Source organism: Tamandua tetradactyla, chromosome 3, assembly GCF_023851605.1.
Source record: "Tamandua tetradactyla isolate mTamTet1 chromosome 3, mTamTet1.pri, whole genome shotgun sequence".
Taxonomy (NCBI): Eukaryota; Metazoa; Chordata; class Mammalia; order Pilosa; family Myrmecophagidae; genus Tamandua; species Tamandua tetradactyla.
In genome coordinates, this window is record NC_135329.1 from 180,266,589 (window position 1) to 180,289,479 (window position 22,891).

The 22,891-nt window shown below is 36.1% G+C and overlaps 1 protein-coding gene across 17 annotated transcripts in view; it reads left to right on the forward strand.

Annotated features, from left to right (window-relative positions):
- Positions 1 to 22,891, forward strand: part of PARD3B (par-3 family cell polarity regulator beta) — a 1,143,268-nt gene that overhangs the window by 470,981 nt on the left and 649,396 nt on the right. The window lies entirely within an intron of this gene.

Genomic DNA, 22,891 nt, shown 5'->3' on the forward strand with positions numbered 1-22,891 from the left:
CATGGTATATTGTTTCAGGAGAACTGAACATTCTGAACTGAGTTCATCCCCTGATGTGTGACACCACATCTCCCTGAGCCACCATTTTCTCTTCTATAACATATCCCTTCCTGCTATAATGGGCTATAATTATTCCAGAGAATTTCACTGAGTTAGGATCTAACTCCATGCTCCTGTGAAGTCCCTTCCCATGGCCCCAATTAATTAGTGTTTTAATTATGTACCTTTTGATAATTTTTCTTAATACTTCTTTTCTTGACTGAAATTTGCTATTTTGAGTTGAGGCTTCTGTGAGAAAATATTTCTTTTATATGTGTTTTGGCAATGCAATTTACACAGTGTTTTAAAAAAAAGTACTTTAAACTTTGCTATTGCCACTCTTGTGATCTATATTATCTAGATATAAAGCGATATGATTAAAGTTTGGACTTGAAATGGTATTAGCTTTATTTTCCTCTCGTGTGTTAAACTTTGAAGATGAGTTACTTTCTATTTGAAAGTGATTCTTGTTTTTGCAACTTGAAAGCTGAAAGGTACCTCAGATGCTTTATTGTTGCCATATGTGTTTGTGCTTCTTCAAAACTGCAATGGAAATTATGAGTGTGTTTTTTATGATTATTTTCAAAATATTTCATTCTCCTTTATTTTCAGTAGTTCACAGAAAATATCAGATGACCATGAATTAATGCTGGAACTTGTGACCATTCTCTATCTGATTTTGACTAATTTACTGCCTAAAAGAAACATATGGGAACATTTTTCTGAATTTTTAAAGACAGCAAATCTCTTTAAGGCACTGATATTTAGGAAAAAGTAAAGAAGAGGGAAGTTTATTCCTTTACTTGGGCTGCAGTATGCAAGGAGCTGCTGTGCCTATAATGTGAGTTTAAGTATTGGCATCTGATCTTACACAAACGCACCCATACCACACACATAGCAGAACTAAAGCCCAGGTTTGGGTTGTGCTTCTAATGGATTGGAGCCTTTGAATTCTGACTACAAAGCATGCAAACATGTGAGCCTTGTTGCTGGAAAGTTTCTGTTGTAGGCTAAGAAACCCAGAGCTGAAATTACCAGGGAACTGGGGTCATTTGCTTGGATCAATCCATAAGTCATAATTTGGCCATTGAGTTTCATCTATTTGTTTTCTGTTGAAGCTGCCTATTCAAAAGTTAACAGCTATAAGATAGCTTTTGATTCTTTTCTTTTTTCTTCTCCAGGAGCCTGGTACTTTTTTTTCATTTTCCATGTAGGCTTAGATGAATGATGTTGTAATTAGCTATGGTAACCTTGCTAGGCTATCATCAATCAGTCATAGCCATATAGTCAGTGAAGTGTGTGCATGTTTTCTGCTATGATGGTAACTAAATCAGGTACTAAGGAGGTGACAGTATTTCTAACCTATTTTGGGCACCATTCTTCTTTTGCTGTTGTTTTGGTTTTTGTTGTTGTTTTGTTTTCAGGGTAGATGAAATGTTGCTTTGGGGGAAAAGTCACAGTATAAATTGCGTATTTGTTATTATTTTTAGTACTTTGGAAAAGATCTAGAGGTAGTTGGTTAAATGAAAGAATAAAATCAGTACCTAAAGACAAGCAGCTCCTAACAAAGGTAAAAAGGAATTACCACGCAAGAGTAATTTTTGTTTCTATTAAGTACAAATGTGAATAATATTCTAAATGTGTGGCTTGTCATATACCTGCCTTTGCTTCCTTTGAGCAATTATAGATGAATGGTTGATATATATACAAGTTTTATAGGTGATTAGTTCATAAATTTTATAAAATCAACATGATCAGTTTTACTTGAAAATATCCTGTAATATTATAAATGTCTTGTATGTGAGATATAATTTATTAAATGATATATTATTAAAATTTAGAAAAACAAAAAAAAACTACCATCATTCTAACAGAACTTCTATGTTCATTTTCATACTTATGTTCTGTGTTCTATCCAGTTAACCTTTGTAATTTAGTTTTATTTCCTTTTCTTTATCCTACCTGCTTCAATTCTCCTTTTTGTCTCTTTTCTTTAATTTTGTATAATATATCTACTGGGTAAATTTAGTACTTAAATTGTTACCGAGTTGGTTGTATTCTAAAAGAAAATTGTTAGAGAAAATTTATGCTGAGCCATTTAACCAAAAACGTGAGCCAGTATAACAAACTTGTATTGCTTCTCTTTTTGGCTGTATTTTCTAAGTTTCTAGCATGACCTCGAAAAAACACAGGGTTCACCATCTCTTCTTTGGCCTCTTACCAGTGCTGGACCCACACTGAGATGGAGCCTGCAGATCCTCTCATAAACAAACGGAATGAAAGGTCACCATTCCTACTGTTCACTTGATATTAGACCCCTGGGTTTTTAAGCCTCTTTTGCAGATTGCTTTTAGTGGTAAGCTCAGTGAAGCTGTGTTTACAGAGGCCTAGTCCCTAAGTAGTAGAAATATTTTCGGAGATGCTGTCATATTCAGCTTCTTGTAGTTCCCTGGATCACTGATAAAATTATTTGAGGTTTGTCCTTTTAATAAAAGAAAGGGAAGAATAAACACACACACACACACACACGCACACACACACACGCTCTGTCTCTTCTCCCTTCCCCGCCTACCATTACAACTCTGATTTTTCCTTTCACGGGTCCCCAAATTGCTTCTGTTTCAGATACTCTGAGGCAGCTAAGACCCAACCAAAAATAGATTCTCCTCACTCTCTAACTGTTCGTAGTACTTTTCAGAGCCTTATAGGGGTTACCAGATGTGTTACTAAAAGTTTAAAAATTCTTATCTGCATTAACATTTCTTAAAAATATGACTCAGAATTTTATGTATATAATCCTTTTTGGCTATAAAATAGATTACATTTCTCATAAATTTATATCATACCTAAATAGGGTACTTATTTTCACCAGACAGATTTTTCTTTTCCAGTTTGAAATTCAGGAATTGTGCTAAGAATTCAATGTATAAAGCCTCTTTTGCACGAACAACTTAGTCTTTGGTGGGTGTGTGTGTGTGTTGGTGTGTGTGTGTTGGTGTGTGTATAACTTCTATTTTCTTTCGGCCCAGATGGGCAGGAAAAAAATCCACTAATTTAATTATTTACAGAAGATCCATCTTAAGGACAAGTCACTCAGAGTTGGACACGCTTTTATGACTGGCTCAGGATTTTCTCATTTGCTTTATCTGATAAAGCCATATGATGAATTATGCCCCGATATACACACATTTGGTTATTTCCTTTTTCTGTACCCTTTAGGAAATTTTACTAAAATCTTGGATTTGGTCCAAGAAAGGAAGAAATCCTGCCACAGCTTGATCTGTTCATTCTCACATTCCAACGTGATAAGGAAAGGTGGTACCCTTTGCTTAGCAATTGGCATAAGAAAAGCTATCTGCCTTTTGTGTACCCCTTGTTAAATGTTTATTAGATAAAAAAAGAAGACCTCCCAGCTATCACACCACACCCTATCAATTTGCTTTGAAACAATGCATCCATCATATGGGACCCAGATAAAGGTGCTTATCCTGTTTATTCATTGGCTTAATGGGAAAATCTTAATAGCTATCAGAAAATTCAGGTAACCCTCTGAAAACATCAGAGTATATTTTGATTACTGTTCGGTACAGAGATGAGAAAATGTTAAACTTTTCAAATGCTTTTACAGATGGAAGAAATTTGGGACTTGAGGTTTTTTTTCTGAGTATATAATTAAAGTAAAGGAAACGATGTGGTACATCTTGCTTATTTTCTTTTTGTTTATATGGAAGACTTGGCTATGGTGAAAGAATACATGTACATGGAATATGCCTGATCAAGGAGAATAAATGAGTAAGCGTTTTGCCTTACCACAATCTATTTAAAATCATAACACTCGTATTTGGTGTTTTAAGATGATATAGACTAAAAGAAGCCATTACTTCAATGTCCATATTTCTTGAAATTGTTAGTAACAGTGGCAATTCTTTTCCCTTTGCTCTACTTGTTTTGAAAAATGGTGTGGCTAACGGCAAGCCAAATGGCCTTGTGTCATCTGGTTCTGCATAATTGTGATGATCAATTAAACTCTACTTGTGTTTTTAAAACAAATAGACTTTCTACCCCAGAGATCTGAAAGCATGAGGCAAACTTCTTATTTTAGTCACAGTTCAGGAATAATGTCCTTTGACCTTATGACTTTAGTTCGCTTTTACAGTTAACTGCGCCCCATGGCAGAAGAGTTCAGCATTTGCCCAGCTAACATCTCTTTCAAGGGATTGGGCTTAAGAATGTTGCTGTGGAACTCAGTATATCTGCTGTGAATGCTAGAGAAAATGGTGACGTATCTGTTATTGGCTTTGGTCTATCAATAATTATTTGTTGAGGGCCCAGAATATGAAAAAGATTATGCTATGTTATCAGACATAGCTTGGATTCTGCTTGACTCAAAGTAAATTACTGGGTGAGTCTCTTAACCTGGTTAAGAGTCCATTTTTATAATTTACAACTGATAATTATAATTTTATAATTTACAGCTGTTAGAATAATACAGAGCATCTAATTACAAAACCTCATAGTTTGGCTAGGTCTTACCTCATAAGTATAAAGTTAGATGTACATAAATGCTTCATGAGTGTGCCATTAGTCATTGTGCAATGTCTCCCCATGGCTTAATTAGTTTTGTCTTTTACTGAGTCTTCAGTGGGCTGAGAGGTATATTGGAATGCCAGAATGACAGAAACTTCAAGTTTTTAGGTTGTTGGTGATTTGATAGTCTTCATGTAATCTCTGTAGATACTTTTGATGCTATCTTCTAGTAAGCAGAAAAGAATAAATAACCAGGATTCCAAGTCTTTCCTTTACCACCCTTGATACCCAAACCAGGTCTTCAAAGATCAAATGGATTGGATCCATTTAAAGATCTAATGGATCTAATTGGATCCATTCAAAGATCTAATGGATTGTCTCTAATGGATTAGATCCATTAGATCCAATCTATCTAATGGATGGAGATACATATTTATCCATCCATTAGGTGGATTAGATGAGCTGCAGATGTGGAAGAGAACCACCTTAGAAGATTAGAATCCATGATAAAAGTTTTTAGGCGTAGCCATTTTCAAAGTTGGAGCTGCCAAAGATAGAGCAGAGTGAGGAGATAAACTCAATATCGCTTTCTTCCTTCTCTCTCATTTCCCTCCTAATGGCCAGTCAACAGGAAAGGAGAGGGAGAATGGCTTATGTCATACACTGAGATGATGTCACTGTCTTGGGGACCAGAACAGGGCCCAGAAGAGAGGAAAGTGGCTCTGGATAGCAGTTTAGAGAATAACCAGCACAAATATCTAATTGGCATATCTGTAGAAGTGAGTTTTTTAAGGTGATGATGATAAAGTTAGCAAATAGTTTATTATCAAGGTCTGTTAGGCATGGTGCTTATCTACTGGAATTTGGACATTAATAAAACACCAGTTCTACTGTCAAGGCATTCACAGTTCAGTGAAATGGCTCTCATATATTTTCTTTTTTATTGATATATAGAATAATGGTATTTATATGCACAAAACACTAATAGTACCCAAATTTATGTAATATCCCTGCTATTATTTCACCACCTTTATCATTCAATCAGTAAAGTATATCAGCTTTCAATTTACAAAAAATGAATTGAACATACTTCTTTTGCATCTCCTCTTTCCTTAACTTTCATAAAAATGATAATTTTTAAGTAAAAATCAGGGAGGATAGATTAATAAAGCACTGGAAATGAGAGAAAGAGTTTTTCACTTGCTTATGGGGAATGGGAAATGTGAAATGACTAGAATCAGATTGACAGGTGACTCCAATTCTAGGCTGCCATGTAGTAGTCCTTCTCCTTTTAGCATTGCAGGGCAGCCAGGGGTGGACAGCCTGCCTGCCTGCCTCCTTCCTGCACATGCTTATGAAAGTGAAACTTGAGAGTGGGCTTGCTTTATCTTGTCAGACACCTTATTCTGTGGAGAAGTTTGTTCAGAAAAGACCCACAGTATGTCAGGAGCAACCAAAGCTACTTGTTATTATTAAGCAACTGAGCGTTAAATTCAGAAATATCAATGGGGAACCAACATTTGTAGTGTATTTAAGGGGAAGCAATAACTCAAATGATGAAGCTATGATAGAATTGTCTATAGGATCTTGGAGAAGAACAAAAGAACTTGACCTACTTAATCAGATATTAGGATTTATAAAGTTACAGTAATTAATTCCATATGGTTTGGTGCAAGGACAGACCAATGAAATAAAAATTTCACTAATAAAGTAATACAGATACAATGAGCTGTTTTGTATTTGTACAGATACAATGTAATACTGCTGTGCAATGGGAGGTGGTGGTTTGAAGCTGTATGTACCCTAGGAAAACAGGTTCTTAAATTTAATCCATTTCCATGGGGCTGAACCCACTGCAAATAGACCTTTTGTTGAGGTAAATTCAGTTAAGGTATGGCCCACCTCAGTCAGGATAGGTCTTAATCCTATTACAGGAGTCCTTTATAAGTGGAATGAAACTCAGACACAGAGAGAGAAAGCCACAAAGGAAGCAGCCAGAAGCTGAAATCAATGGAACCCAGAAGAGAAGGGAGAGACCAGAAGACATGACCGTGTGCATTGCCATGTGACGAGCTAAGGACCAAGGATCGCTGGTAGCCAGCCCCAGACCACCACAGTCTTTGGGAAGACAGCAGTACCTTGATTTGGATCTTCTTTTAGCCTCCAAACTGTAAGCTAATAAACCCCTGTAGTTTAAGCCAACCCATTGCATGGTATTTGTTTAAGTCGCTTAGGAAACTAAAACACTGGGTAATTCAATATCTGTCTAGAAAAGCTGAATCTTAAGATTCTGTCCTACCTTACCAAAATCGGTGCTGGAAAGGTTGTAGACCTAAATGTGAAAGAAATCACAAAAAACCTACGGAAGGTACCGTGTGAGGGTATTTTTGTACTTTGGAGTAGGAATATTTTAAAAACTTTCAGCCTATATAAAGAATTCCCATAAGTCAAAAGAAAAAGACCATAGAAAAATATGAAAGAACTGAACAGGCACTTCATAAACTAAGATATCTAAATCGCCAGTAAACATATAAAACGGTGTTCTATTTCATTAGTCATCAGAGAAAGGCAAATTAAAATCACAATGTAAATTTTAACCAAAAACATAAAGTATGCAGTATTGAATTATAGCCCAAAGTATAAAATAAATCTACATGTGCCATACTGATGTAAATAAAAGGTTGAATAAATACGTAAAGGGGGGAATCAAACCTTCCTTACAGAAGAATTCCAAATAATATACGTAGATATTCTCTCCTCCTTGAATATGGGCAGGATGAGTTGAGGAGACTCACCTATAGAAAATAAATAACAAAAAGGGAAAAATAATAAATTTACAGTGGAGAAACCTGGCAAACACTTCCTTAAACAAGTGATCAAGGTTGCCATCACCTTGGGTAAGGCAGTCGTCCTCGGGCACCCCTGCTATGATGTGATGAAAAAGGCACTTCACCTCTGTGGCACTCTTCCCCACATCTATAACCGAAGGCTAGTCATATGGAAAAAATGAGCAAGAAACCCAAATTGAGGGGCATTCTACAACATAACTGACCAGTCCTCTTCATAACTGTCAAGGTCATAAAAAATAAGGGAAAACTGAGAAAGACCAGAGTAGATTGAGACATGCTGACTAAATACAGTGTGGCCTGCTGAAAAGGATCATGGAACAGAAAAGGGCATTAATTGAAAACAAAGCAAAACATTGAAAAAAAGACCTGGTGAAATCCACATGAAGTCCTGTCTTTAGTTAATAGTAATGTGCAATTATTACCTATTAGTTTTGGCAAACATACAGTACTTATGTAAGATGCTAATATGAGGGGAAAGTGGATATCCTGTACTATCTTTGCAATTTTTCTGTACATTTAAAACTTTATGTAAGTTTTACATTTATACAATTTATTCAGTTCTGGTGAGTAGTGCAGATTGGCTTGAAAGGAGAGAGGAAAGGAATTGTAAATGAGTGAAATTCCTTGTACTTCATAGCAAAGAGTCAACTGGTGCTACTTAAAATTTTAAAAAATCACCAAATAATTTATGTATATGTAATTTACACAGTTAGCCACTAAAACACATTTTGCAGAATTTAATACTTCACTATTGGTAAGGAATTGCCTGTGCCATACCTGTTAAGTGTTTGGAGGAACTGCTCATCCTTCCTTCTGCAACTCACAGGCTAAGGTGGGCGGCTCATCACTGAACATGACTTCTCGATGGGTTGCAGTGCTCTTGTGTGCATGGCCAGCTCCCAGCAGAGTTGCAAATTCTCACACCTCACCCCCAGTAAAGCACAACAGTGCAGGGCTTGGCCGCATGTCTCGGCTGCCATTCACAATGAAGATAGCTCCCCCTCTTGCCCTACAAATCCAAGAAACAATGTGCTCCCCAAGTTCATATTTCACACCAACACCAATTCACTTTGCTACTCACAATGTTTAACATCAAGTTTAGAACTTTTAATTAGATGTATGTTTACACTCCCCCCGAAATGTTTTCTAGTTAACCTTTTTAATATGTAAAGAAGTATGTAATTGCGTAGATGCTGTGTAACAATTCAGTATTAAATAGTCTGTATGCCTTTACAGACCTAAAAAGGAATTAGACATTGTATCTAATGAAAATTAATCTGTTTTATAAATTATAATATATCTGAATTACAATTCAGGGTTTTGTTTGTTTGATTTTACTTGAGGTGAGAATTTTAAATTATCTATGTCTGAAAGGATAATAAATGTAATTCTCTAAATCTAGAACAACTAAAAATACTTCACCTAAGGTATACAAATAATTGGGGTACTTTTTTTCTTGTTTGCTTGGATTATCTGGATAATTGCCTCCATTTTCCACCTGATTTAGTATAAGTAGCTACAGCTTGAGTATTTTCCAGGAGGGCAAAACTTGCATTTTCTTGAAGCTGAAAAGGTTGTTACTGGAAATTGTTGGTGGGGTTGTTGTAATTTTGGTTGTCATCTGGTTGTGGTCCTGTTGATCTTTTTGACATTATATAAGAATTCTCTTATTTGATAATGTTATTCTGTAGTATTGGTCTTATTAAATCTTAAAAAAAAAAATTAAAACTAGATCAAACTATTTTGTTAAGTCTGTCCTGTGATCCTAACCAAATGAGTGTATATTGCGGATTGAAACTCATGGAGTTTCAGTAAGCTATAACATAGGATGTGTATATGTGTGTGTAATGGTATATATAAGGTTATGGGAGAAAGGGGTGGGAAGGAGGAAGAGGGGAAGAAAATACTTTCTTTAAAGAAAGTAAAAAGAATGATGAAATTTGACATTCTTAAATGTCTACCTAATGGACTCAAGAGGAGATAATTCCACATGCATGAAGAAAATATTCCTGCATTTTATTACCTACTTATAAAGCATCTGAAGTAAAATTTATCAAAAATATTTATTTTCAAAAGCTGATAAAATTTTCATTGTGTTTACAGCTTAGTGATCAAATTAGCAAAAGAATTAGAGATAGATTTCTTTTTAAAAGGACTTGACTTGCATTATTTGACAAGTATTAATAGATCCTTGCTGAAACATATTCATAAAAGTCAAGATTTTTCAATCTTCTCATTAGTCAATTGAAAATAATTAAAACAGTTTTCACATATGTTTGGATATATAAATGTTGCTACTCTATCACTTAAATTGTTGATGTTTCATGCTGAGAATGGAATGCATTGAAAATGGGTTAACATGCAAGGGAAGATTTGGTAAAATGATTTCATGGAATTTCAAATTTAGATCAGTGTTGGCCAGTCCCCTAGAGAAGTAAAAGTTCCTCTTCTGTATTTAATATGGATAACATTAATATTACAGATAAATGCTACAGATAAGGCATGAAGGTATGCTATTGGATATTTGAGTTGTAGATTATTCTGGGAAGTGTTTAATTCAGGGGCAGGAAATGGAGTAGGCCTGGAATTTGGAGGAGGAACTTACTCCTTTTTGAGGATGCTGATGTTGTAGTAACAGAGAGAAGGACCATTTCTCTCCACCACTAAGGTGCTTAGATATGTCTGTGGATATAAAATTTCAGAGCCTGTTGTAAGTATTGTGCTTAAGTCTGATAGGCATGCAAAGGAGAAATGAAATAATCAGAGGAGGAAAGAATAACTACCCACTTTTGCCCCACCCTCAACTCAGGTCAGTTCACAGTATCTTATTGTGCCCAGATGTCCAGGCAAATCATTCTACACGGCTCTGATACCAATAAAAATCTTCTCTTCCTTGGCATATTTAATAATGGATGAAGGCATTGCCCCCAAATCAACAGCAATATTGGAGCCTACCAGGCTGAGGACCCCTCTGGACTTGTCTCCCTTCTTCTGCCCTCTTATCCTTTCCCGCTCTCTCTCTTTCTACCCTTACACCTCCTTTCTTTGCGCGCATCTTCCTTTTTTCCTTCTCTCTATCCCACCTTTCCTTCCTTTAACAATTATGCATTAATGTCTATACAAGAAAATCAGTTCATTCCTAATGCTCATCTTTCTGAGGAATGACAATCCTTATGTATGTGTATACTGGGACTAAAAGCTTAAATGATTCAGTGAACAGATTATATCAAAAGGAAGAATTCCTTACCTCAGAGAGGAAGGTTAACAAGATTGATGAATAAAAATAGGATATGTGAAGGTGTTAAGGTCAACGGAACATATACAGTTCACCAAGACTTGTAAAGAAACAACAAGGAGGAAGTTTCAAACTGTTTGCACTTTGCCATACACACTGATGTCATCAACATGGGTGGAGTTTTACCACGTGGAGGAGAGAGTCTTCCTGGAACTTAACTGAGCATCTGCATTACCTTAGTAACAGAGGACCCTCCTCATGCCAGTCTAGTGAAATGTGATAACCTCACTCGAAGGAAGTGAGAACAGTGTTGAAGCCCCATGTACCAAGCTGGCTCCATTTGGGAGGAAGATCTTGGAAGAAGTTGGGAGAGATGCATGCAATGAATGGGACACCACAGGAGAAGCTTCTGGATTCTGTTGAAAAGGGCATAAATGGGTCTGTGCACTTGGGACCTTCCTAGGTGTGGCACATCTGTTGCATATTCTGCTGCCTTTGATAGTGACCTTTATTGGCAAATCAGATGTTAGTGAATCCCGTCACCTCTTTTATCCCTGTCAGGTGCCACTGAAGAAAGCCTCAGAAGCTGCAGGTATGTAAGTCAGCAACTGTATCGAAACTAAATGGGGAGGAGTGATGCCAAAACAAGCTTCTGAATGATCAGTGTTTAAAACATGTCTGTAGAAGTACAGAGTGTTATGGACAGAGCAGCTCAAACTCTAAATGGTGATTTTTCTTAGCATTGGCAATTATTAATTTATCATAATCATCAATTTCCCTCGTATAAATCATAATAACCTTTCTTTAAACTCTGAAATTGAATTTTGTAATATATCAGTTTAAATATAAAGACCAGTATGTCTGTCCCTCAAATGATTACATTCCTTTTTGTGGGTGTCGGCTATTTCCTAGTAAAATGAAGTCATCCAGCAATTAGTTATTATCTTTAGCAGGTTTATATTTCTAAAGTATGCAGTGAGTATTGTTGTATACTTTTTATTAGCATTATGAAGTGATTTTTATATTTCACAGGGAGAAGATTGTTCAAAGGTTTTCAGTGTGTGAAGTTTAAAAATCTGTTTGGTGAAAATTCCCAGTATAACAGCAGCTAGGAGAATAATTGACACTGGAATGACCTTTTCAGTAGATAATTTGACAGACACTTGATGGACAGCATTCTCCGATCTCTCAGCCATCCGTTTACTTCCTGCCATAAAATGCAGGAGCAAAATTTTAACTCCAGTGATAAGATTCTCAATAGTCATTTGTTGCATATCTCCCTCAGTGCAGTTCTTCAAATGTTGAAACCCTTTTCTTTTCAAGACATTTTTCATTACCTGGAGAAAAGGCTTTCTGTAGGGAGTTATTCTAAAACAATAGTACAGGTGCTGAATCAAATTTCCCAGGTGTGTAAGGGACTCTCTAAGGTTCCTAAATATTACTTAATGGCACTCTAGTGTCCTATAAGAGTTAACAGAACTTTCAAAGGTGCCTTTCCTTATAAGAGAATAACTTTGACTTTGAAAGAATAAGGCCTGTGAAGTACCTGTTAAAATACCCAGAAAGGGGAAAAATGCACTTTATGATAAAATGAAGACAGTCAATTTGCAAATAATTTTTTAAATGTGGCCCTGGAGTGATATGTAAATTAAAAAGAGTAATTTTTTTTTCTGAGAATAAAGTCATTTCGAAACATACTTTCTTGTGAATTCTGAAAGTATCACTAGAATGGAATGCTTGTTGAGTGGTAAAAATTGAATACTTCTTGTCTGCCATGCCGGAGACCCAGGTTTGATTCCCAGAACCTGCCCATGCCAAAAAAAAAAAAAAAAAAAGAAAAAATTGAATACTTACATCAATAATATTTTTTAGTGTTACCTTTCAAAATGCTGCAGTTTTCTGGAACAAATTATAAAAAACAACGTATACTTATTTGCTTAAGTACTTATTATCTGTCTCCCCATCTTTCTAGAAGGTATGTCACATGAAGCTGGATATTTTAGATTTTGTTCATTGTTGCATCTTTGGTCCGTGAAACAGTCCCTGGTGTGCAGTGGTCATTCATAAATACTTGTTGAATCAATGCATGGATTAATTGTATGAAGAAATTAACCTCTAAATTTATGTTCATCTTTTTCTTATAGTACTGTTTTTTTTTTTTTTTTTTTCAGTTTTCCAAAATTGAGGCCTTTCCACTGACTGTTTTCAACTTTGGAATCTTAGTCCTATTTCACTTTTTTCTTCAACAGGAATGTTAAACATGTATCAGAAAAAGTTAGAAGCATTATCTATGATTTCTATATGTGGAAGTCATTTCATTGCATTAGCTTCTTTCTAGGAAATTCATGCATTTGTCCCTGTTAATCCAGCTGACAGGTGGAATCCCAAAGTGTCAATCATAAGACTGGAAGAGAGTGGATTGTTAAGTGGAAGGAAAAACAGGTTCAGGGAAAGAGATGAAAATGCTGGATGACAATCTGAAACAAACAAAAAAAGAAGAAGAGGAAGAGAGAAAGGGATACAAATCTAGAGTCCAGTGAGGGTTATCACCTCCCAAAAGGGGAAAGAGGACATGAAGTGGGTTTCTGGGGAAGTTCTGGAGAGGAAATGAGGTGCTGATCGAGATACAATGGAGATGAAAAGGTATGATGAAGCAAGAAAAGATACTGGATTAACACTTCATGTTAGATAAACCACACCACAGAGCTAGTTGGATTTTTCCATTTGGGATATATTGAAATCCCAAATGAAGAATAAGCAGGGCCTCTATTTTCTTAAGGCATGAATTTGTGAACTGAGGGACTATCCAAGATGGAAAGGGGAGGGCTTTGTACATGAATGTCATATTTGAAAAGTGTTCTTTCTATCACACTTTTGAATTTAATTCTCACTCAAAATAAGTCAAGGAAACAGAAAATTAGGGAAATTTGCAAGAAATGGTGTCCATGTTGAAGGAAGATAGTTGAAAGAAACAGAGTTTCCTTCTTGACCCAATACCAAAGGATACTTCAATTTTGAATCAAACTACCTGATAATTGTTTTTACTAGCTATGTTAATGTTTGAGTATTTATGATCCTTCATTGACATTAGGAAATAAAGGGCACACAGTGTACTATTCTATTTTACAACTAAAGAAATCAAGTCTGGAAGAGGCCATGAAAGTAGAAGTTTCTATACCAGAAGCTAGGTCTCTTCACTTTTGATTAAGGACTGTTCTTCTACCAAGTTTAAACACCCTGTACCTTATGTTGTGATGTAGTTCAGGTATAAGCAGTATCAGTGAAGTTATAGGAAGATGAGGCAGATTCTATGTAAGAAATATATTTTTTTAACAACTCACTTTAACAGTAGAAGAATGGGCTGCAACAAAAAAGAATTGGTTCATCCATTTGCTGATTCATTCATTCCTTTATTCATTGATACATATTGTCATGGTCTTTCCATGTTGCAGGCAATAGGTTCCATAGCAGACTATGACAGTGGAAAAGATAGAAGTGATCCTTGCTGTCATCAGGCATATAGCCTATTAAGGGATGATGAATAAAAAAGTAATAGCAATAAAGAGTTTAAGTGTATAATAAAGGAAATAGAAGCTACTCTGAGAACTTGGGGCACATTTCCTTAATCTAAGCAGATGGGAAGGAGAGGTTCCAGGGAAGTTTCTCAGGGAAAGTAAGGCACTGACCAGCCAAGCTGAATTGGGAAGAATATTCCAGACTAAGTGAATAATATTGCATGTTCAAGGAAATGAAAAAATGCAAGTATGACTGCCATTAGAATGTAAAGTGGGGGGAGCAGGAGAGAAGTATAGAGCGATATGGCTGGAAACCAGGAGAAGGCCAGGTTTGCAGGGGCGAAGATCGCCAAGGGAGGGAGATTGGATATTTTAATTATAATTTTACAACATATTTTTATGTTCCTAAGAATTATATTTTTAATTTTGTGTTATTTTGAACTTTTATGGAATTATTATGTGGCCATTGTTTTGCAACTTGCTTTTTGTTCTTAACGCATTCGTGGGACGTACCCATAATACTGAATGTAACTGTAAACATTCATTTAAACTTCAGGGTTGTTTTCCGTTCTCCTTATGGTGGACATTTTGTATTTCAGATTTTTGCTGTTACACACAGCATGACTTTAAATCTTCTATACTGGTGAGTGTATTGAATTTTCTCTAGGAATATACCTGGTTCATAGTGTATGCCCCTTTTTAAATGTACTAGATAATGCCAAATTATTTCTCACGATAATTTTAACAATTTATTTTTCTACCATTAGTCTAATAGAATTCCAATTCCGCATTGTCAGCAAAACTTACTAAGATTTTTTAAATTTTGCCAATTTCGTGTGTATGAAATATTAGTGATTTAGTTCAGTGTTTTAAATGTATTTATTGATCATTAAGATTTACTCTTTTGTGATGTTTCTGTTAAAGACGTTTGCACATTTTGCTACGAGTTTCTAACTTTGTCTTACTGATTTATAGTATTTCATACCCAGGATAGTAGTAGTTTGTAGATGATATATATGCTATAAATATTTTCTTCCACTTGATGATTTCTTTTTTCATTCCCAAATGTCCTTTTTTTATCAATTTTTTTTTATTAATTAAAAAAAGAATTAACAAAACAATTAGAAATCATTCCAATCTACATGTACAATCAGTAATTCTTAATAACATCACATAGTTGCATATTCATCATTTCTTAGTACATTTGCATCGATTTAGAAAAAGAAATAAAAAGACAACAGAATAAGAATTAAAACAATAATAGAGAGAAAAAAAAACAAAAAACAAAAACAAAAAACCTATACCTCACATGCAGCTTCATTCAGTGTTTTAACATAATTGCATTACAATTGGGTAGTATTGTGCTGTCCATTTCTGAGTTTTTATATCCAGTCCCGTTGTACAGTCTGTATCCCTCAGCTCCAATTATCCCTTCTCTCTTTTTTTTTTTTTTAATTAACGGAAAAAAAGAAATTAACCCAACATTTAGAGATCATACCATTCTACATAGGCAATCATTAATTCTTAACATCATCACATAGATGCATGATCATCATTTCTTAGTGCATATGCATTGGTTTAGAAGAACTAGCAACATAACCGAAAAAGATATAGAATGTTAATATAGAGAAAAAAATAAAAGTAATAATAGTAAAATCAAAACAAAACAAAACAAAACAAAACAAAAACCTATAGCTCAGATGCAGCTTCATTCAGTGTTTTAACATGATTACTTTACGATTAGGTATTATTGTGCTGTCCATTTTTGAGTTTTTGTATCTAGTCCTGTTACACCGTCTGTATCCCTTCAACTCCAACTGGCCATTATCTTACCCTGTTTCTATCTCCTGCTGGACTCTGTTATCAAGGACATATTCCAAATTTATTCTCGAATGTCTGTTCACATCAGTGGGACCATACAGTATTTGTCCTTTAGTTTTTGGCTAGACTCACTCACCATAATGTTCTCTAGGTCCATCCATGTTATTACATGCTTCATAAGTTTATCCTGTCTTAAAGCTGCATAGTATTCCATCGTATGTATATACCACAGTTTGTTTAGCCACTCTTCTGTTGATGGAGATTTCGGCTGTTTCCATCTCTTTGCAATTGTAAATAACGCTGCTATAAACATTGGTGTGCAAATGTCCGTTTGTGTCTTTGCCCTTAAGTCCTTTGAGTATATTCCCAGCAATGGTATTGCTGGGTCGTATGGCAATTCTATATTCAGCTTTTTGAGGAACCGCCAAACTGCCTTCCACAGTGGTTGCACCATTTGACATTCCCACCAACAGTGGATAAGTGTGCCTCTTTCTCCGCATCCTCTCCAGCACTTGTCATTTTCTGTTTTGTTGATAATGGCCATTCTGGTGGGTGTGAGATGATATCTCATTGTGGTTTTGATTTGCATTTCTCTAATGGCCAGGGACATTGAGCATCTCTTCATGTGCCTTTTGGCCATTTGTATTTCCTCTTCTGGTAGGTGTCTGTTCAAGTCTTTTTCCCATTTTGTAATTGGGTTGGCTGTCTTTTTGTTGCTGAGATGAACAATCTCTTTATAAATTCTGGATACTAGACCTTTATCTGATATATCATTTCCAAATATTGTCTCCCATTGTGAAGGCTGTCTTTCTACTTTCTTGATGAAGTTCTTTGATGCACAAAAGTGTTTAATTTTGAGGAGTTCCCATTTATTTATTTCCTTCTGCAGTGCTCTTGCTTTAGGTTTAAGGTCCATAAAACCGCCTCCAGTTGTAAGATCCATAAGATATCTCCCAACATTTTCCTCTATCTGTTTTATGGTCTTAGACCTAATGTTTAGATCTTTGATCCATTTTGAGTTAACTTTTGTATAGGGTGTGAGAGATGGGTCTTCTTTCATTCATTTGCATATGGATATCCAGTTCTCTAGGCACCATTTATTGAAGAGACTGCTCTGTCCCAGGTGAGTTGGCTTGACTGCCTTATCAAAGATCAAATGTCCATAGATGAGAGGGTCTATATCTGAGCACTCTATTCGATTCCATTGGTCGATATATCTATCTTTATGCCAATACCATGCTGTTTTTTTTTTTTTTTTTTTTTTTTTTTTTTTTTTTTTTTTTTTTTTAAAGGAAAGACAGAGAGAAGGAAGGAAGGATAGAAGGAAGGAAGGAAGGAAGAAAGGGAAACATTTTTAAACATTTTCTTGTTTTATTGTATTCTGTTTCTCCGTTTTTGTTACATGGGCTGGGGCCGGGAATCGAACCGAGGTCCTCCGGCATAGCAGGCAAGCACTTTGCCCGCTGAGCCACCGCGGCCCGCCCCAATACCATGCTGTTTTGACCACTGTGGCTTCATAATATGCCTTAAAGTCAGGCAGCGCGAGACCTCCAGCTTCGTTTTTTTTCCTCAAGATGTTTTTAGGAATTCGGGGCACCCTGCCCTTCCAGATAAATATGCTTATTGGTTTTTCTACTTCTGAAAAATAAGTTGTTGGGATTTTGATTGGTATTGCATTGAATCTGTAAATCAACTTAGGTAGGATTGACATCTTAACTATATTTAGTCTTCCAATCCATGAACACGGTATGCCCTTCCATCTATTTAGGTCTTCTGTGATTTCTTCTAGCAGTTTTTTGTAGTTTTCTTTATATAGGTTTTTTGTCTCTTTAGTTAAATTTATTCCTAGGTATTTTATTCTTTTAGTTGCAATTGTAAATGGGATTCGTTTCTTGATTTCCCCCTCAGCTTGTTCATTACTAGTGTATAGAAATGCTACAGATTTTTGAATGTTGATCTTGTAACCTGCTACTTTGCTGTACTCATTTATTAGCTCTAGTAGTTTTGTTGTGGATTTTTCCGGGTTTTCGATGTATAGTATCATATTGTCTGCAAACAGTGATAGTTTTACTTCTTCCTTTCCAATTTTGATGCCTTGTATTTCTTTTTCTTGTCTAATTGCTCTGGCTAGAACCTCCAACACAATGTTGAATAATAGTGGTGATAGTGGACATCCTTGTCTTGTTCCTGATCTTAGGGGGAAAGTTTTCAATTTTTCCCCATTGAGGATAATATTAGCTGTGGGCTTTTCATATATTCCCTCTATCATTTTAAGGAAGTTCCCTTGTATTCCTATCTTTTGAAGTGTTTTCAACAGGAAAGGATGTTGAATCTTGTCAAATGCCTTCTCTGCATCAATTGAGATGATCATGTGATTTTTCTGCTTTGATTTGTTGATATGGTGTATTACATTAATTGATTTTCTTATGTTGAACCATCCTTGCATACCTGGGATGAATCCTACTTGGTCATGATGTATAATTCTTTTAATGTGTTGTTGGATATGATTTGCTAGAATTTTATTGAGGATTTTTGCATCTGTATTCATTAGAGAGATTGGTCTGTAGTTTTCTTTTTTTGTAATATCTTTGCCTGGTTTTGGTATGAGGGTGATGTTGGCTTCATAGAATGAATTAAGCAGTTTTCCCTCCACTTCGATTTTTTTGAAGAGTTTGAGGAGAATTGGTACTAATTCTTTCTGGAACGTTTGGTAGAATTCACATGTGAAGCCATCTGGTCCTGGACTTTTCTTTTTAGGAAGCTTTTGAATGACTAATTCAATTTCTTTGCTTGTGATTGGTTTGTTGAGGTCATCTATGTCTTCTTGAGTCAAAGTTGGTTGTTCATGTCTTTCCAGGAACCCATCCATTTCATCTAAATTGTTGTATTTATTAGCGTAAAGTTGTTCATAGTATCCTGTTATTACCTCCTTTATTTCTGTGAGGTCAGTAGTTATGTCTCCTCTTCCATTTCTGATCTTATTTATTTGCATCCTCTCTCTTCTTCTTTTTGTCAATATTGATAGGGGCCCATCAATCTTATTGATTTTCTCATAGAACCAACTTCTGGTCTTATTGATTTTCTCTACTGTTTTCATATTTTCAATTTCATTTATTTCTGCTCTGATCTTTGTTATTTCTTTCCTTTTGCTTGCTTTGGGATTAGTTTGCTGTTCTTTCTCCAGTTCTTCCAAGTGAACAGTTAATTCCTGCATTTTTGCCTTTTCTTCTTTTCTGATATAGGCATTTAGGGCAATAAATTTCCCTCTTAGCACTGCCTTTGCTGCATCCCATAAGTTTTGATATGTTGTGTTTTCATTTTCATTTGCCTCGAGGTATTTACTAATTTCTCTTGCAATTTCTTCTTTGACCCACTCGTTGTTTAAGAGCGTGTTATTGAGCCTCCAGGTATTTGTGAATTTTCTGGCATTCCGCCTATTATTGATTTCCAACTTCATTCCTTTATGATCCGAGAAAGTGTTGTGTATGATTTCAATCTTTTTAAATTTGTTAAGACTTGCTTTGTGACCCAGCATGTGGTCTATCTTTGAGAATGATCCATGAGCACTTGAGAAAAAGGTGTATCCTGCTGTTGTGGGATGTAATGTCCTATAAATGTCTGTTAAGTCTAGCTCATTTATAGTAATATTCAGATTCTCTATTTCTTTATTGATCCTCTGTCTAGATGTTCTGTCCATTGATGAGAGTGGGGAATTGAAGTCTCCAACTATTATGGTATTTGTGTCTATTTCCCTTTTCAGTGTTTGCAGTGTATTCCTCACGTATTTTGGGGCATTCTGGTTCGGTGCATAAATATTTATGATTGTTATGTCTTCTTGTTTAATTGTTCCTTTTATTAGTATATAGTGTCCTTCTTTGTCTCTTTTAACTGTTTTACATTTGAAGTCTAACTTGTTGGATATTAGTATAGCCACTCCTGCTATTTTCTGGTTGTTATTTGCATGAAATATCTTTTCCCAACCTTTCACTTTCAACCTATGCTTATCTTTGGGTCTAAGATGTGTTTCCTGTAGACAGCATATAGAAGGATCCTGTTTTTTAATCCATTCTGCCCATCTATGTCTTTTGATTGGGGAATTCAGTCCATTAACATTTAGTGTTATTACTGTTTGGATAATATTTTCCTCTGCCATTTTGCCTTTTGTATTATATATATCATATCTGACTTTCCTTCTTTCTACACTCTTCTCCATACCTCTCTCTTCTGTCTTTTTGTATCTGACTCTAGTGCTCCCTTTAGTATTTCTTGCAGAGCTGGTCTCTTGGTCACAAATTCTCTCAGTGACTTTTTGTCTGAGAATGTTTTAATTTCTCCCTCATTTTTGAAGGACAATTTTGCTGGATATAGGAGTCTTGGTTGGCAGTTTTTCTCTTTTAGTAATTTAAATATATCATCCCACTGTCTTCTAGCCTCCATGGTTTCTGTTGAGAAATCTACACATAGTCTTATTGGGTTTCCCTTGTATGTGATGGATTGTTTTTCTCTTGCTGCTTTCAAGATCCTCTCTTTCTCTTTGACCTCTGACATTCTAACTAGTAAGTGTCTTGGAGAACGCCTATTTGGGTCTAATCTCTTTGGGGTGCGCTGCACTTCTTGGATCTGTAATTTTAGGTCTTTCATAAGAGTTGGGAAATTTTCAGTGAAAATTTCTTCCATTAGTTTTTCTCCTCCTTTTCCCTTCTCTTCTCCTTCTGGGACACCCACAACACGTATATTTGTGCGCTTCATATTGTCCTTGAGTTCCCTGATACCCTGTTCAAATTTTTCCATTCTTTTCCCGATAGTTTCTGTTTGTTTTTGGAATTCAGATGTTCCATCCTCCAAATCACTAATTCTATCTTCTGTCTCTTTGAATCTATCATTGTAGGTATCCATTGTTTTTTCTATCTTTTCTACTTTGTCCTTCACTTCCATAAGTTCTGTGATTTGTTTTTTCAGTTTTTCTATTTCTTCTTTATGTTCAGCCCATGTCTTCTTCATGTCCTCCTTCAATTTATCGATTTCATTTTTGAAGAGGTTTTCCATTTCTGTTTGTATATTTAGCATTAGTTTTCTCAGCTCCTGTATCTCATTTGAACTATTGGTTTGTTCCTTTGACTGGGTCATATTTTCAATTATTTGAGCGTGATCCGTTATCTTCTGTTGGCGTCTGCGCATTTAGACAGATTTCCCTGGGTATTGGATCCAAAAGTTTGGAAGATTTTCCTGTGAAATCTCTGGGTTCTGTTTTTCTTATCCTGCCCAGTAGGTGGCGCTCGTGGCACACGTTTGTCTGCAGGTCCCACCAGTAAAAGGTGCTGTGGGACCTTAAACTTTGGAAAACTCTCGCCGTCCGGGGGGTTCGCTAGCCGAAGCAGCTTGAGCTGGCCCGGGGTCCGAATGCAGGGAGGGTTGCTGGCCACCGCAGCCCGGGAAAGAGCCCGTCCGAATTTCCTAGTCGGCCCTGGGCGACAAGCGTGGCGGGAGGGCGCCAGCGGCCGCGGCCCGCCCGAGAGAGTGCACGTTCCCTGGGAGTCACGGGTTTGGAAGGGGCCTCCCCCACCCGTCACCGTTCTCCGCGGCCTGGGGATTTCCGATCCAATTCTCTCAGTTGGTCCGGGGGGCTGCGCGTGGTGTGGGTGCCAGCCGCCTTGGTTTAGGGGACCGCCTCTCCAATTCTCCCAGCCGGCCCGGGAAGGGGGAAGGGAGTAACTCCGGCCGCTTCCCGCCCCGCCCGGTGAGGACGCGCGCCTCGGCGATCTCACCCGAGCTGCTTCTCTCAGCCAGCCAGCCGTTCCAGGATGGGGTACGCTGTCTTTTTTATCTCTGTTGTGGCTTTGGGCACTTTCTGTATCGTTTCTACTCCCCTAGTAGCTGTCCTGGAGAAGAAACTAAGATCTGCGCGTCTTAGTAAGCCACCATCTTCCAGGAAGTCCCCCAAATGTCCTTTTATGAGCAGGCATTCTTCATTTTAATGGAGTAAAATTTATCAAAGTTTTAGTTTATTGTTTGGATATTTTGTATCACTTAAGAAATCCTTCCTTACCCAAAGGTCATAGAGAGTTTCTTTTATATTTGTTATGTAAAAAGTTTATAATTTTTCTAATAAAAATATTGAATTACTTGGGATTAATTTTTCTAAATATAATATGATAAGGGGTCCAATTTTGTACTCTATACTGACCGTCAGTTGCCAAGCAGTGTTTATTGTCAAGTTTTTCTTTTCTCCCATGGCCTACAAAGCCAGTTCTTTGTATTTATGGATGCTCCAAACTATTTCATTTGCCATGGTCTTTCCATCTATTCCTATGCTAATATTATGTTTGCTTATATTTCATGATATCTGTCAAGGCAGGTCCCCCACATTTTTTATCTTGGCTATTCTTCGCCTTTTATTCTTAAATGTAAATTTTAGAATCAGCCTGTCAGATTTCAAAACCACAAAAACCTATTGGCTTTTTGGTTGGGATGAACTGAATTGATTGATTGGTTTAGGGAGAATTGACAGACTTGCATTTCTGAGTCTTCAAATCAATGATAATGATAAAGCGCTCCGTTTATTTATGTCTTCTTTAATGTCGTTCAATAAATAAATATATCACATTTACTTGGATTTATCTATAAATACCTGATGTTTGTGATGAATCATAAAGAATATTGTAAAAATATTTTATTTTGTAGTTGGTGCTGCCATGCATACATTCATTTAACTTTATTATTTTTTTTTTTAAGAAAGACAATTTCCTAAAGTATTTTGTAAACTCTAATAATTTAACTAGAATTCCTTTTGGGAGCTTTTACACAAATAATTGTATCATCTGTGATGAATGACCTTTTATTTTTTCCCTTCCATTCAGATTCTTTTATTTCTTTCTCATTCTTATACTTGTGTTTCTAGCCCGAGA